Below are 17708 nucleotides of genomic sequence, written 5' to 3' on the forward strand. Positions count from 1 at the left end.
GTAGCCAAAGCACTAGACCAAGTAACCAATGCTGTTGAGATGATGAATTCATCCACTAGTGGAGGCAACATGTCTGCGCAGGAAGAAAGTAGTGAGTGTGCCTCAAGCATGGGCAGTACAATAATGCCGGTTACCACTGCAGTGAGACGCAATACACGCAGCGGCACCCCCTCCACTCCCAACGTGAGGCAAGAAGATGCTGCCACTGACAGGCGTCAAGGTGTTTGAGGGAGAAAGCACTAGGCTCCCATGTACATTATTTTTCTAAGATGGTGACGTAACCATTGTTACAATGTGACCTTATTACTGACTTTCAAGTAATTGTTCCTTTTAATCTTTACATGTTTCTTTGCAAGACTCTTGTGCCACTACTCACTTTGAAAGTGTGCTTCAACACCCTGGTCATAATTTGTTCACATAAAGCTTACTTTTCTTTTCATATACTGTGTTTGTGCCATCATTACTCACCTTAGAAGTAATTTTGTGTGATCTCCAATCCTCGCCTGCGCCCTTCTGCTGCGCCTGATCCTTGTAGGGCATGGTGGTGTTGCACTTGCTGGTTCCCACCCTCCGAGTCAATGTCAGACAGCTCCATTTCCAAACCTCCCTTTGTTGCAATGTTGTGCAGCATGGCACATGCTGCCACTATCTTGCAGCATTGTTCAGGGTTGTATTTCAGTGCTCCACCGGTCTTATGAAGGCGTCTAAATCGGCTCTTCAGCAGCCCAAATGTGCGCTCTATGACGTTCCTTGTTGATATATGTGCTGCATTGTATCTCTTTTGGGTGGCAGTTGTAGGATTGAGATAAGGGGTCATGAGGTAATTCCGCAAGGCGTATGTCCTCTCACCTACATGTGAGGAAGTAAAGGCTGTCAGTGGTTGTTTGACATTGACATACGTACAATGAATGTATTACTGTATTGCACATATTTACCTAGCAAATGTCCCTCTCCAAATTCTCCCCTTTCAAGATGGGTGTGAATGCCACTTTGCCTGAAGATATATGAATCATGTGCACTGCCGGGAAATTGCGCCACAATGTCCGTTATGATATTTTTGGCATTACACACAACCTGAATATTGAGGGAATGATAACATTTCCTATTCCTATACAAATATTTCTGTGCTGCTGGGGGACATATTGCCACATGGGTGCAATCAATACAACCCAGAACTTGTGGGAAGCCTGCAATCTGGTAAAACTCCTGCTTAGACTTAGCAATGTCATGGGCTGTGGTAGGGGAACTTATATGTGAGTCTATCCGGACCATCATGGCATCAAGGAATGCTTTGAATATTCTTGACAATGTGCTTTGCGACATACCTCCTGCTACTGCAATTACACCCTAAAAACTGCCTGACGCCAGTAGATGTAGGCAACATAAACCTGTACATGCGTTGTGATTGCATTGGTCCTATGAGTCTGTCGTTGCAGGATGGGGTCCAATTCATTGATGAGATCATGTATCATTGCTGCATTCAGCCTATACTTATCGTATATCTCGTCCTCCTGCTGTCCTAGCAAAGTTATGCGGACTCTGAAGATGCGCTCATTGATTCGCCTCCCTCTCTGTCGAGCAGCCTGCAGCCTCATCCTCCCCGCCATCAGGTACAGCCCTGCCATTTTGACTTGTGGTAGCTCATTGTGGGTGTGTTTAAATCAGTTTCTGTTGATTTGCAGCTGTTTCAGATTTGCACTCATGATTACCACCTGGTTGTGTCCCTTCTTAATTTGCTATTGCAATTTTACGATTTCTAGGAAAATCACTATTAGCGATTTTTTATGCATTTCAATTGCGATTCTTTATTTGCGATTCTATATTTGAGAATCGCAAATAAAGAATCGCAAATGTTTACTCAGAATAATTTTGCGAGTCCTTATTTTTGCGAAAAAATAAATATTTTCGTAAAAATAAGGTTGATGCATTGCCACAAAGTAATTTGCGATCTCAAATGCATTTTTTTTGCGATTCGCACATTTTGCGATTTCTTAATCGCTTGATACATGTGCCTGTAAATGTTTTACAATGATTTTAGATGACAATTGATTCCGATCAGTATCAATTTGACTCAATTGATGTCGCAGCTTGGCCTTGTGGGCTTGCGTCAAATGTTGCCTCTGATATGTTCTGGTGGACATTTTGTCTTCATGCCATGATGCACTTACTTTTTCCTTCACTTTACAAACTGTCACAAAACAGTTCACTTTCACACAGCCTTTACATATCTGTTCAATTTGTAGGCCATATACTTTCATGTGGAAATGAAAGTTTCCGTCCAAAACATAACTTCATTCTTTTGCTTACTTTTTATACTCATGACTGTTCACATTGAGCACCTCCAGCCTCCATGTCAATGCTTGTCTTCCAGTATGCTCCTCTGCTCTGGCAGTCATCAACACTCGCTCCAGATTAAGAGTTACTTCAGCATTCATCGTCTGAATTAATCTGACAAGCAGTCATCAATAATTCCAAGTCATATAGCTTCCTCATCATTAAATGCATTGAATTTACAGTGTTTGATGAGCGTATCAAGTCTCTCCACGAATTCATCAATAGTTTCACCGACTCTTTGCCATTTGTAACTGAAAATATATCTTTCATAATCAACATTTGATAGTGGATTTAACTTCAGATTCATCATTTCTTTAATCTGACAATATAATAATAATAATAATAATAATACTGAGATGTATTAAGCGCGACAGCTACCCCCAACACAGGGGTGCCCCGGCGCTAGAAACATCAGGTGAGAATGCGTCAAAAGGAGTAGTACACTTATCGAACCTTCATTGCAGCTGCCCTGAAAAGCCACGTCTTCATGGTCATTTTAAAGCAGGATTCTGACTTGGAATTTCGTAAGAAAACTTGTAGGGCATTCCACAGAGTGGCCGTTCTGACCATGAATGCTCTCCCACCTAGCCAGGATTTCTAAAAACGTGGGGTCTGTAGCAAGTTGAGAGAGTTTGAGCGCAACACCCGGTTTTGCTTGTAGGGGCATAGTCTTTCCTTTAGATAGCTCGGGCAGTTTCCGTTCAGAGCCCGTTAGGCCATTGTCATAGCCTTAAATATGATTCTTTTCTCCACTGGAAGCCAGTGGAGTTTATGTAAATGCGGAGAGACATGGTGTCGGAATAGTATACGGCAAACCAGTCTCGCAGCCACATTTTGAATCATCTGAAGGCGGTGGATTGCATATTTAGGAAGGCCAAGATACAGAGCATTGGCATAGTCTAGCCTAGATGTTACTATGGCATGTACTACTGTTTTGCGGCAATCTTCCGGTAGAAAATGCAAGACTTTCCGGAGATTTTTTAATTTGCTGAAACAGGTCGCAGAGACCTGTTGTATTGGAGCTGAGAAGGCGAGATTTGCTTCCCAATTTACTCCTAAGTTGCGAATAGATGTGGCCGGGGATGGTGGAGCACCCATTTCTGATGGCCACCATAGTGCTGACTCTGGCACAGTTCCCTGCCCAAAAAAACAGAACCTCTGTTTTTTCCGCATTTAGCTTTAATTTATTAGAATTCATCCAAATGGCTATGTCGCGTAGGCATCCTTGAAATTCTTAAAACCGTCCACCTTCTGCTCTTTGAAGGAGAAAACCAACTGGGTGTCGTCGGCGTAGGAAATTGCGTTCACTTCCCAGTTGGCAATCAGGGAAAACAGAGGAGCTAGGTAGAGGTTAAAAAATAGAGGACTCAGATCTGAGCCCTGGGGCATCCCACAACAGATCTGTTTTGGTTGAGATTTATATGGGGAAGGGAGACTCTCTGAGTACGTCCCCTCAGATAGGAGGGCAGCCATGTGAGTGCTTTACCCTCAAAGCCCACTTCTTTTAGGCGCTCGACCAAGATAGTGCGGTCAACAGTGTTGAATGCCGCAGAAAGATCCAGGAGCACCAGCAGAGCTGGTGCTCCTGAATCCAAAGACCACCTTATCGACTCTGCCACCTCCAGGAGAGCAGTCTCCATACTAAATCCTGCTCGAAAGCCTCATTGAGTATTATGCAGAGCCCCATTCTGGTCAATAAAGCTGGTCAATTGACGTTGAACCAATTTTTCCAACATTTTTCCTGGAGCGGGTAATAAAGAGATTGGTCGCAGATTTTTGAGATCACCCGGGTCTCCATTTTGGGTTTTTTTTAACGGGAGAAGTGTTGCATGCTTTAATTTATCTGGGAAGATGCCTGTTTCCAGAGATGAGTTCCAAATGTGTAGTAACCTATCCACCAGCGAGGAGGATAACATCTTCCATAATTTGGGGGGGCATGGATCATCTGGGGCTCCTGAATGGCATTTCTGAATTTCAGTGAGGGCATCCTGCGGCAAAATTGGTGTAAACTCGCTCAGTCTAGGTATCTCCCTTACAAGCGGAGATTTATCCCCCTTCGCAGTGGCCTCTGTTGCCCGGAATGACTCATAGACCTTTAAGATTTTATTATCAAAATAGTTTGCGATCTTAACGCACAGGGCTGGGGATGAAGTTACTTCTGTCTCCAGTACCCTGGGCTTAAAAAAAGATTGAACTACCTTAAAGACCTCACTGCTGGACTGATTAGCATTTGAATACAAGATGCAATGTGGTTTCGTCTAGCTGTTTTTATCTCCTTATGAAACACTTTTAAGGCTTTTTTATAATTTGCCTTCGTTCTTTCGCAGTAGCTCAACCTCTATTGTCGTTCCAGCTTTTTACACCTACTTTTGCTCTCCCTAAGGGCATTGGAGAACCATGGGGCAGTAGGGGATAATCTAGCTGATTTCACCACTCTACCCGGTGCTACCGACTCCACCGCCGTAGCAATCCAATGGTGTATCAAGATTGCATCAGCATTGGAATTAGCCGATGGACGGGGGATTGTCTTGCAAACTGGAACTTAGTGCTGTTTCGGTCAAATTATTCCAATTTCTATTATATTCATTTCTTCTTCAGTTCTCAGCATTTTCTTTATGACTTCTTTCACACTATCTACTGCAATATTTTTTAGATACTCAATGTTCTTCTCTTCAAGTGCAGCAATGAAATCATCAAATGTCTGTATCCACGCAGACCATCTATCGCCAATATTGTACTTTTTGGCAGTATTCTGAGGTGGTGGTGGATTCGGGCACACAGCAGTGGTGTAGAACAGTGTAGAACTTACTGACAACGCTGGTGATTCCTTGTGACTTGGTGTTTGAAGTACTTCTATGAGACCTTGAGACGACCTGGCCTCAGATTCATCTTTAATGAGAGCTGGAAATGTGACTTTCTTTGCAGCCATCTGAAAAATGTCACTATTCCAAAATTTGTTCTCAGATGTTCATTCTTCGAAGACCTGTGAAGTGGTTCTAAGCCCCCCGCGGTAACTTTGTGAGCCACTTCGGCTTCCAATGGCCCCGTCAGCTCAACACTGAACACTTCTCCTTGAGCCACATTAACTGAGTGCGGTAGTATGAGGACTCCCTTCAGGGCATTCAGTAAGTCATTGTTTAGTTTGTCTAAATGTCAATTTTCTTTTTGTAACACCTGGTTGATCTCCACCTTGCAGCGCTTCTACTCACAGCATTATTTTGTAGGTTATGATTATCAGCTGCTGTATTTCGTAAACCAGGTAGAATCTGATTTCAGCATTAACACTCTGTATATTGTACAACTTTATCTTGGGTGGCAGTGCACTACCTTTATGTATGGCTTGACCATCAGGTTCTCGACCATCAAAGTGTAAATGTTTTTCAATGCTTCCATTGTCTTCATGTGCTTTACAGTGGCTGGAGTTGCGCTATGACTACATGTGCATGAAGCGCCGGCTCCAATACTCCAATCTTCAACAGTGACATAGGTGGTCCGCACAAGCAGTTTATTTCGATCACTGCAAACTCTCTGGGAAAGTGTGGTCATTCTTTAAGTTACTTATCTCCTATCTCAGTGCCATCTGTAGCGTTCTCCCACTAATACCCATGCCACAGATAGAGCTTTGTATTACATGTCTTAATTCTGCAGCGTGTAACTGCAAACTCAACATTCTAAAACAAGCTTTCTGGGCATTGCGCTCTGAGACCTACGTCAAAGTTCTACAGAGTATGTTAGCAGCCAAAAGGGTTCTGTTCTAAAATATTGCAAGACACTGCAAAAGGCACATGGTACTTTGCATGCAGGGGTGCAAAACATCCAAAAACACAGCTTATCTTGGATAACTTCCCTGAAAGTAGCAAATGTAAATTACATTACATATGAAAGGCACAAGTTGCAAACATTCTTTGCCCAAATCTGCATGTTCTTTGCTCTCTCCAATAATCTTCTGAAAAAGTGAAGCAAGTACCCATGCTTAAACAACAGTGAATTCAGAAGGTATTAACCCATCAATAACCCAGATGAAGAGTCAATCTTGAAAAGATTATACCCAATGAGGCCTGCAAATATTCCTTGGAGAGATTAAAAAAAATTCCTCCTCGAAATGTAGCATATCTAAATTCATATTAGAAAATATTTAGCAACTTCGTCTTAGCGGAAATCAGAAATCAAGTTGCAGACCTGAAGCCTTCATTAGCTGAGAAGTGTCATCAGCCAAATGAACTCTGAATAAAATACATGAAATTGAAATTAAGTAAGCAATATTCTTTTAAGAGACAAGAAAATGTAGAGAACCATCTAGACAGAACTATCTCTGACTATGGATAATATCAATGACAATAAAAAATGAGGTGCTGGAAGAATATTTTCCTAAATCATTCCAGCATCACTGAAACAATATCGATGTCAAAAATATAGAACTACAAGAATATCGAGGTAAAAATATAGAATACAAAAATATCGAACTCCTATCTCCAAACAGGTAAGTACAAAAATATCGAATCAAAAATATGGATGTAAAAAATATAGTTAGTCAAAATATCAATTTTTTTAAAATGTTTTAAATTAATTAAAAATTCTTGAAATAATACATATAATTACCTTAAACATACTTAAAATACTTAAATAACCTTAAAATTAATAAATAATTAATGTAAGTTAAAGAAAATACATATACATTGATTTGTTAATACATATATATATATATACATATAAACGTAATATTAATAAAAAAATTACAATATTTTTACCGTAGGATAGCGGAAAGGGTAACATTTACTATTAATACGCCAGTGAGTGCAACAGTAGGGAAAGCGTTGGATAGCGTAGGGGTAAAAATTACTATTCCCACTCCAGTGAGTGCAACAGTAGGGAAAGCGTTGGATAGCGGGAGGGTAAAAATTACTATTCCCACTCCAGAAAGTGCAACAGTAGGGAAAACGTTGGATAGCGTAGGGGTACAAATTGCTATTCCCACTCCAGAGAGTACAATAGTAAGGAAAGCATTGGATAGCGTAGGGGTAAAAATTACTATTTCCACAGTAGGGAAAGCGTTGGATAGCGGGAGGGTAAAAATTACTATTCCCACTCCAGAGAGTGCAACAGTAGGGAAAGCGTTGGATAGCGTAGGGGTAAAAATTACTATTCCCACTCCAGAGAGTGCAACAGTAGGAAAAGCGTTGGATAGCGTAGGGGTAAAAACTACTATTCCCACTCCAGAGAGTGCAACAGTAGGGAAAGCGTTGGATAGCGTAGGGGTAAAAATTACTATTCCCACTCCATAGAGTGCAACAGTAGGGAAAGCGTTGGATAGCGTAGGGGTAAAAAATACTATTTCCACTCCAGAGAGTGCAACAGTAGGGAAAGCGTTGGATAGCGTAGGGGTAAAAATTACTATTACCACTCCAGAGACTGCAACGGTAGGGAAAGCGTTGGATAGCGTAGGGGTAAAAATTACTATTCCCAATCCAGAGAGTGCAACAGTAGGGAAAGCGTTGGATAGCGTAGGGGTAAAATTTACTATTCCCACTCCAGAGAGTACAACAGTAGGGAAAGCGTTGGATAGCGGGGGGGGGGATAAAAATTACTATTCCCACTCCAGAGAGTGCAACAGTAGGGAAAGCATTGGATAGCGAGAGGGTAAAAATTACTATTCCCACTCCAGAGAGTGCAACAGTAGGGAAAGCGTTGGATAGTGTAGGGGTAAAAATTACTATTCCCACTCCAGAGAGTGCAACAGTAGGGAAAGCGTTGGATAGTTTAGGGGTAAAAATTACTATTCCCTCTCCAGAGATAGCAACAGTAGGGAAAGTAAAGATTTAATAATATATTAATAAAAATGATTTAAATATCGATACCAAGAAAATATTAATTAAAATAAATTACCAATTTAATATTATATAATAATTAATCAATTACAAATACAAATTAATATTAATAAATAAAATTAATACAAATTAATTACCAATTAATTAATACATTCAAAATAAATACCAATTAATAAATAAAAATGATTTACTTAATTACAATTAAATTACTTCCCCCAATCCCCTATAAACCCACAAACCACTACAGAAAATACATTAATAAAATTAACTTAATTATCAAATAATCAATTAATAAAAATACATTACCAATTAAAAATTAATTAATTCATAATTAATTAACAATTCAAACTGAATACCAATAAATAAATTAACATATTTAATTAATTACAATGAAATTACTTTCCACCCTATTCCCCTATAAACCCACAACCTGCTACAAAAAATAAATCAATTAAATTAACATAATTATCAATTAATCAATTATTAAACATTAATTACCAATTAAAAACTAATAACTTACCAATAAAAAATAATTAACAAATTCAAAATAAATACCAATTAAAAAATTAACATACTTAATTAATTACAATTACATTACTTCCCACCCTATACCCCTATAAACCCACAACCCACTACGGAAAATAAATTAACAAAAGAAACATAATTATCAATTAATCAATTAATAAAAATATATTACCAACTAAAAATTATTTACCAATTAAAAATTAATTAATTACCAATTAACAATTAATTAACAATTAATTCAAAATAAATACCAATAAATAAATTAACATTTTTAATTAATTAAAATTAAATTACTTACCACCCTATTCCCCTATAAACCCACCACCCACTACAGAATTAGATTACGCAAAAATTAAATAACAAAAAACACTTAAAAAAATTAGATATTATTAAAAATTCAATATATTTAAATACCTATATTATATACTTCGATATTTTGACTTTCTATATTTTAAAAATCGATATTATTTACTTCGATATTTTGACTTTCTATATTTTAAAAATCGATATTACTTACTTCGAGATATTTTTAACCACTATATTCTGTCCATTTGATATTATGTCCATTCTATATTTTTCACTCGATATTATGTCCATTCTATATTTTTCATTCGATATTATGTCTGTTCACCATCATTCCAGTTTAAAAGTCTATTATAGACTGCACAAATCTATACCTAGTGGTTGATGATTTTGCACAACCTTTAAAAGATTTGGATCAACACTTTTCACCTAGTATATGTATCACTGTGTCCAGATTAGAGTTTTTCCAAGCACAAACAACTTAAAAAAGAGAGTGTTGAGGAATATGTTGGAGCCCTTCAATTACTGGCAAGACCTTGCAAGTTCGGGCTCTTACATGATGAGCTGATAGAAGACTAGGCTATAATGCACACTAACATGCATAGTATCCAGAAGAAACTGTGGATTTATGGTAATTCTGATCTGAAGGAAATTGTTGCTCTAGTGTTAAAAGCTGAACTTTCTGATAGATGTGCCAAAGCTTTATTGCTTCAAGATGACAAAGTTTAAGAAAATTTAGTGAATACAATTTCAGACAAAAAAGTGGGCGAGACAAAGACAAGATAAGGATGCATGTTCCACAAGACAAGGTGTGATAATGCTCAATACACAGCCACTTTTCCTAAGTGTCCTGCAAAAATCCTTAAGAGCACAGTATGTGGTATTGTGGGACATTACGCCAGAGTCTGTAAGAAAACAATGAAAAAAACGTGGTTTAATGTGTCAATGAAAATGAAAAATCACATTCTTCAATTGAGGAAAGTCTGGAGAATGTGAGGTGAAATAATATAGTTCTTAACATCACGGGTAACGGATCCAGTAAACCATTGTGTTGGGTAAAATTTGGTGGAACGTCTTTACAGGGTGAAGCAGACTCTGGTTCCTCTCATTCCATTATTGCAAAAAGTATATGGGACAAAGAATTGTAGGAAAAGTTTGTGTTCATCATAACCCACCTAATAATAACTCTGAAAACTGTGCTGGTTATTCCATTGATATGGTGGGTTACAGAAGGTTACTATTCAAGTTTAGAGCAGAAAGGTTGTATGCAAATTATATGTTGCTCAAGAGGGTCCTTCTGTTTTAGGGTGGAAGAATCAATGCTCATTGAATATTATTCTTAACTCTTACTCTCGCTGTGTACGAGGATGAGAATACAAAAAAACAGTTGAGCTTGGAATTTCCGTCTGTTTTTACAAACATTGTTGGGAAACTTAAGGGATTTACATATAAGATTGTTCTTAAATCTAATGCTATGCCTAAGGTATATAAAGCTAGAAATATTCCGTTGATTGAGAGGGATGAGGTAAAATCAGAACTCGATAAGTTACTTGATGCAAAAATTAAAGAATGCATCAGAGTGGATTGCACCATTGGTAGTTGTAAGAAGTGAAAATGGTGACATTTGCATATGTGTTGACCTAAGAAATTTAAATAATATTATTATAATTGACCAATTCCCATTGCCAAGGACTGATGAAATGCTTTCTCTCACCAGATATTCTAAATGGCTTTCTACAATTGATCTATTTACGGCATATCACCAAATTCCACTTCTTCCACACAATTAAACCATAACTTTTGTCACTCCTTTTGGTGTGATCCATTTTGCCCTATGCCTTTTGGACTTGCTTCAGTGGCTGTGGTTTTACAGAGGCTTATGAGTGAGTTGTTTGGTGATATGTCAGGAGTAGTTTGTTTCCAGGATGATATTCTGGTCATGAGAAGAAATAAGAAAGAACACAACTCTAGACTGCTCATGGTAATGAGTATATTAAACTGTAAGGTTCTTACAGCTGACATTTGAAGTGTAATTTTGTTGAGCATCAAGTTTCTTATTTAGGTGATGTAATTAATGAGGAAGCCATCAGTTCTTAAGCTAAACTTGTTGAGGCCATCAGAAATGCTCCTACATCACAAATCAAAGATGGCGTTAGATCATTATTTGGTATGGCCGAATACTATGCCAAGTTTGTGTAGCATTTTTGGAGTAAGACTTTTCATTTAAGGTGTCTGCTAAAGAACAAATCAAAATTTGAACGCTCTAAGGAACACTGAGAATGGTGTCAAGATATTAAGGAAGCTATAAGCAATCACCTAATTTACATTTAGCACCATGGATGCTAGCAGAAAAGGGCTTGGTGCTGTGTTAACACAAAGGGATGGCAAGGGTAAAGAAACAATTGTGGCATTTACTTCTAGATCCCAAACCCTATGTGAAAAACAGTATTACATTATTTGAAGGGAACTTATGCATGTGTTTGATCTATGAAATATTTTTGTAAATAGGTGTGGGGATAAAGATTGTAGTGATCACAAACCTCTCACTAAGTTATTGACTACTGAGGAATTGTTGTCTGCATCTTCTAAAATAGCCAGATTGTCCATGCAGTGGCAAGACTACATATATATGTACAAAATGTACCTGCAGCCAAGAACGTGACTGCTAATTCATTTAGCAAGAAGTCAGTTCCTTTAGTTGAAGTAGGTGATAATGAATGGAATGATTTTAGTGTTGCTTGTGTTTTGAATCCTCATGATTGTAGGAAGGCAATCTCAGAACAGGAGTGGAATGTGGCTTATGAGGCTGATGTAGTTTTGAGGAAAGTAAAAGAGTATTTGTGTAATGGGTGGACTTTGGAATAAAAGCAGGATAATTTTCTTAAAGGGTTCTGTTAAGTTAGAAATAGAATAAGTTATTGTTCCCCGTTCCTTAAGAGAAGCTCTAGAGTTATCATATCCACAGGCTTAAGAAAGAAACAAATTCTACTTTCTCATGAATGGTATTCAGGTATTGTTAAACAAAAAGAAGACTAAAGGAAACATACTGGTGGCCTGGTACAGATATTAAAATTTAACTTTTGTCAGAGATTGTATTGATTGCGAAAGATCTGATAAGACTCAGAAAACCTTAAATCCGCCGTTATGTCCTATTAAATGCCAAAGTTTACCATGGGATACCGATGCTTTGGATCTTATTGGAGCCATTTTGTGGAACGATGAATCTTATAAATTTATAGTTGTTTTGGTAGACTTCTTCTCCAAATGGGTAGAAGTAAGAGTTATTGATAGAATTGACACAAACGACAGTGACTAGATTTGTGTGTGATATGTTTTCTAAGGAGCGGTTGTCAATAACTTTATTGATCGACAATGGCGTTCAGTTCAGGTTGCACAAGATGTTGGAGTTTCTTCGTTGTTCTGGATTTAAGCATACGTTTCCCTTGTTTTAATACCCTAGTGCTAATGGTGAAGTGGAGAGAATGATTTGCAGGATAAAAGCTATGTCACAACTGCCTAAAGTTACTGGGAAGGACTTAAGTTTTGATTTGGAAAACATTTTATAGGCATACATGACTACTACGTTAGATTTTTCGAGGTTGAGTCCCTTTGTGTTTATGAAGGGGTGTATTTCACAGTCCAAAAGTAATCCAGGTTGGATTAAACTAAGCTATAAAGTTAAATGGAACTTTGAGGATGTTAGTCAGTCTTCAAGTAGATCTTATTAAATATAAGAATTAGTATGATGCACCTCATGGAGGTACAGAGGCCAAGTTAGGTATTGGTACCCAATAAACATGTCAGAAAAGTAAGCAAAGGTGAAAGCTCTTTCCGTAAACCCCCCAAAAAAATGAGAAAGTCTTTAAGAATGCTGTGGCACTGGATGATGGATGTCATGAGCGCGAATTGCCGGTAAGCACAGACTGCCACAGACTACCGATTAGCAGCGCAGAGAGCGGAAGAAGGCTGGTTCGGAGCTAAACTACAAATACCAGTGGCATTGCGGGCCACGCATGACGTGGGTCACGTCAACTCCGAGGTCAGATTTAATGGCGGCGGACGGAAGAGGCAGCGCCGATAATTCTTGTGTTTGTTCCTGGGAGTAGCGGTCATTCTCATTGCGGTTCTCCTTCTGGGTACTTATAGAGGCGGTAAGGGTGCACTTGCACCAGGCTTACGACCACCTGTTATTCAACGCTCGCTGTGGGAACTCTGTGCTATCTCCGTTATAACTCAGTGGCTTTGAGGAGCGGAGCTCGCCTTCTTACAAGCCGGTGACTATTGTTCGTTTCCTCTGTTGGAAGAGACCCGATTTCGGTGGTCTCATGCAGAGGAAACATTGCCCTGATTTATGTTCTTACGATTTACGTTGCCGCTTCTCTGTTGGCAGTGTTCATTACCGGTGATCACTTGCAGAGGGGTAGTTTGGTGTTTAGTGACTCCTTCACGACATCCTTGTTTGGTTAGCAGTACTAAGCGGGGCTTCTCCAGCTTCTCTTACTGGGTCCTCGAGCTCCTGGTTGCTAACAATAACTTTGCCTCACCTATTCTCTAGTGAGTTTCAACTAGGAATAATTACAATTGTTTTTCTATGAACATTCACCATACATTTGGAGATTTGCCTTAGCCTCATTTTTCTTACATCTTTTACAGGAGAGTTTAGAGGGCAAGTAATAACGAAGTCCTTTGATTGAATGCTTCAACACTCATAATGGTATGCTCTATCAATACAAAATAGGAAATGTGATGCTTTTATACCTTGCATTATGTATAGGAGTATTTTGGTGTTCCTTTATCTTTTGACTTGAATAGAGTGTGAAGCAACCTTACCACTGCCCTCTTCTCTCTTCTATGGCCTAGGCTCATCTTATTTTACTTTTCAGGTGAGGGGAAAATAAGGCTGGGTAGGACGGAGCATTGTTGCATGTTATGTGTTTATCATATGGTACACACTTACGCTGTGTTATCTACTGTCTCCTTCAGATCTCCCTCCCCGCTGTCCCTACCCTTTCCTGCCCCTCGCTCGATCCCCTTTAAGTCTGTGTTGTTCTGCAAAACCAGATTTGGGGCAATCTAGAGGTGGGCCTCTAATACTACGTCAACACCATCCTGAGGATCGGACCAGTGGAGCCTGACAATGGAAGTGTGCATCATATGAGTAGTGTTGTGCTTGCCTGGAATATGAATAGTAGGAGATAACACTAATGTGGATCTTAAGAAATGTTTTTGGTGGTTAGATTGACGATGATCTCATTACTACTCATTTGACTGATACTGGAATGAATGACAAGGCTATGTCTAACCAAAAAGAAAGTGGAGGTAGGAATGTTAATGGGTTTAGGAGCCCTAGTAATGAGTGTCCAAATGGATTTGAAGATTCTTCTGCTGTGATGGGTTCCCCTTTTTTTAAATATAAATGACAGTTCTGGGTCAGATGCTGGACCCAATGAAACCAACTAAACTAGTTTTTCTCACACAGGTAAGCAAGTTTGATAGAGTTTGTAAAACACCTGTCAGATTTAATGATTGTCATGTGCAAGTATAACGTAACATTATTAAGTGATGTCCTTTGAACGTGTAATGTTTTAATTTGTCCTCACTGTGTTATTGCTTTTACTTGTTTCTCGCATTATTTTTTTGACTCTCTTCTCCGACTTTCAGTTTTTTTATTAAAAAAGGGTGAGGGGGTTATGTGCAGTTTTGTGGTTATGGGATTCCTCTTGTGTGCTCTCAAGTGGAGCATCATGTTTGGAAGCTCTGTGTGAGACTGTTTGAAGGACTTTAGGAGGTGAGGGAGCAGGACGCGGAGGTGCGGGCTAAGTTTGCTGTATTATTATTGTTGGCTGCCCAGGAATGAAGACACTTAAACCAATTTGTCATTATAAGCTGTCATTACATGACCCAAACGAGAACACAGCAGCTGGTAAATACAAATAAAGGAAACTATTAGGAACACTAGAGTGTCACAAAGATGCTAGGGAATTCCAAACAGATCATGGTGTAAATTACTAGGTAACTGAATCACAACATCCTAAAGATTCTATGGTGACCACATAAAAGTCCATAAGAACACATAGGATTCTAAAAGAAGAGAAGGCAGACACCAACTTCCTCAAGAGTCAAGTCTACAAGATAAAAATAGATATTGTATTACTTTAGACAAAGACACAATTTGTGATTCAGAGGTGAATGATTAAGACTTTCATGAAAATTAAGAAGTGACTCTAGCCAAATGCTTCAAAATAAGAGAAATAACTGTTTACCTGAGGAAGGAAGAGATTTAATGAGTGGGAATTTTGCATCTAATTGAAGTACAAGTATAGATTATTGTTGTAACTTCATATGGACCCTTCCTCCCTCTGTACCTTTCCCCCCTCCATTCCCCTCCACTTGGTTCCTTCCCAGCTGTCATCCTGGAGGCAGCTTTAGAACGTTCTGGTTTTGATTCCGCCCAGCTGGGTGCACTGAAGAGATTATATCTAATAAAGCTCACTCTTCTTTATTACGGTGTGGAGCGTTATTACAACATATTTTGGCGACGAGGACGGGGAGCTGAGCCAGGGTCAGCGTAGTGCACTCCCCTGGATTCAATTTCGCTGTGGTCGGAAGACAGTAAGGATTCACCCCTACCTGATTGTGAGACTCTGCCTGGCATGCTGCCGCTGTTAAGCGTTTTGTGACTCCACGTTGTCAGCGCCACGGTGTCGGAGAACAGCGCTTCTAACCTTTCATCTAGTTCGTGGTATTCAAAGTTTGTGCTGGAGTTGATATATGAGTAGACTGATCGTCACTGCGCCTCAAGTTTTTCAGGAAGTGAGAGGCGGCATGCCGAGGGGTGTTTGAGCAGTCCATTCATAGCGGACTTGTGTGTTCATCTAGCGCGATGCCTTCGTTATCTTCAGGCTCCCGCTGAGAGAAGGCAAGCGTTTCATATCAGACGGACTCTGCACGCTCTGAGGTAACGCAGTGGTGAGCGATTTGAGGAACAGAGTAGAGCTCACGGCGTACAGTCTCCGTTTCATGAAGAGGCTGGAGTTACCGCATCTGTGCAGTTTCTGTCAGTTTCGTTGAGGGTGAAAGCGGCGCACTGACCGACGATCCTTGAAAGAATTTGACCCCGCTCTGTTTTTCAAGGGGCAGTTTGGTGGAAAGAACAGCGGCGATCTGAGTTTGGATCAGCGTCAGAGCGAGTTCCTCACAGCCAGGCAGGGTGAAGGCTGGGAAAAGGAGACGACGCTTACCGCAGGAAGTTCCCGCCCATTCAAAGTAACTGTCCTTAATGAGGAAACAGAAAGGGGACTTGAAGGATTTTCGTGGAGACAGGCGTAGGGGAACTAATGAGAAGTACTGGGTTTGGTAATATTTAAGGGTTGAAAATAGGTTATCCTATCATTATTTTTAGGTGTAGCCCATGAAAGTAGGTAATTATTAACTTTTTCAGTAAGGTTTATACTTACATTTGTCTTACAACTGTGTGAAATTATTTTTAAGCTATTGTATTGAGCATTCAACTTTATGGCCATGGCAGGAGCAGGAATGAGCCAGCCCCCACCTTTCCTGAATGAGCTGGGGGAACCAGAGATTCCTTGGAAGAGATGGGAGGGAATTTTCAAGTCCTATCTCATAGCGATAGGGGGGGCGAATTACAACAATGTTAGGAAACAACACATTTTGTTACATAATTTGGGCATACATGGTAGAAAAGTGTTTGAAGATATAACAGGAAGACTAGTGGATGATGAACAGGAAGAGGTAGAAGGGGTGAATGTATATGACTATACCTTGATAAAATTGGAAGAACACTTTAAAACAAAAATTAACGTGGTATTAGAGAGGCATAAGTTCTATAAAAGAGGTCAGAAAAAAGATGAAAAGGTCACCAATTACGTTGCAGTTCTTAAGGGTTTAGCTGCCACATGTGAATTTGGGCCTTTAACTGACTCGATGATAAGGGACCAAATTGTGAGGTGCACCAATGATTCAAGGATTCAGGAGGAGCTCCTTACGAGAAATCCTGACCTGGAAGAGGCTTTGAGCATAGCTAAAGGGTTGGAGCATACAGCCTTGTGCATGAGGGAAATGAAAATACATGAAGGAGCTTTGAGAGAGAAGAATGAGTGTAAAGGTGTACAAGAGGGGGAAACCATTTGCAAAGTAGGAGAGAAAGCTAAGGTTAGTCAACGGATTAACCCACATGGTCTGTTTTGTTTCAAATGTGGTAGCCCAAATCATCTGGCCAATAATTGGAAATGTCCTGCCAGGGACACTCTGTGTAGGAAATGCAACAAGAGAGGGCATTTTTCTAAAGTGTGTAAAAATATTAATCAGAAAGTTCATATGGTGGAAAATGTAGAAATTGATGATGTTAAAGAGAAAACGTATATTTTTCAGGTGGGGGATAAGGAGGAAAGTGAAGGTAATGAGTACCCTAAATGTGAAATTACTTTGGATGGTAAAAGTTTTGATGCTTATGCTGATTCTTGCTCTCGCTACACTCTCATAGACAAGAGGGAGTTTGAGGAAAAGTTTGCGGGACAGGGAGTAATTTTAGAGAGAGCTGACATTAACCCAGTGGGATACTACAAGGAGCGCATTCCACTAGAAGGAATGACGAAAATGCGAATATCATTCAAAGATAGGCACACAGTAGGGACAGTTTATGTGGTCAGGAGAGGTTCTAATCTGTTGGGTTGGAAACATCAAAAGGAACTAGGCATCAAA

This window comes from Lissotriton helveticus, chromosome 6 (genome assembly GCF_964261635.1).
Source record: "Lissotriton helveticus chromosome 6, aLisHel1.1, whole genome shotgun sequence".
NCBI lineage: Eukaryota > Metazoa > Chordata > Amphibia > Caudata > Salamandridae > Lissotriton > Lissotriton helveticus.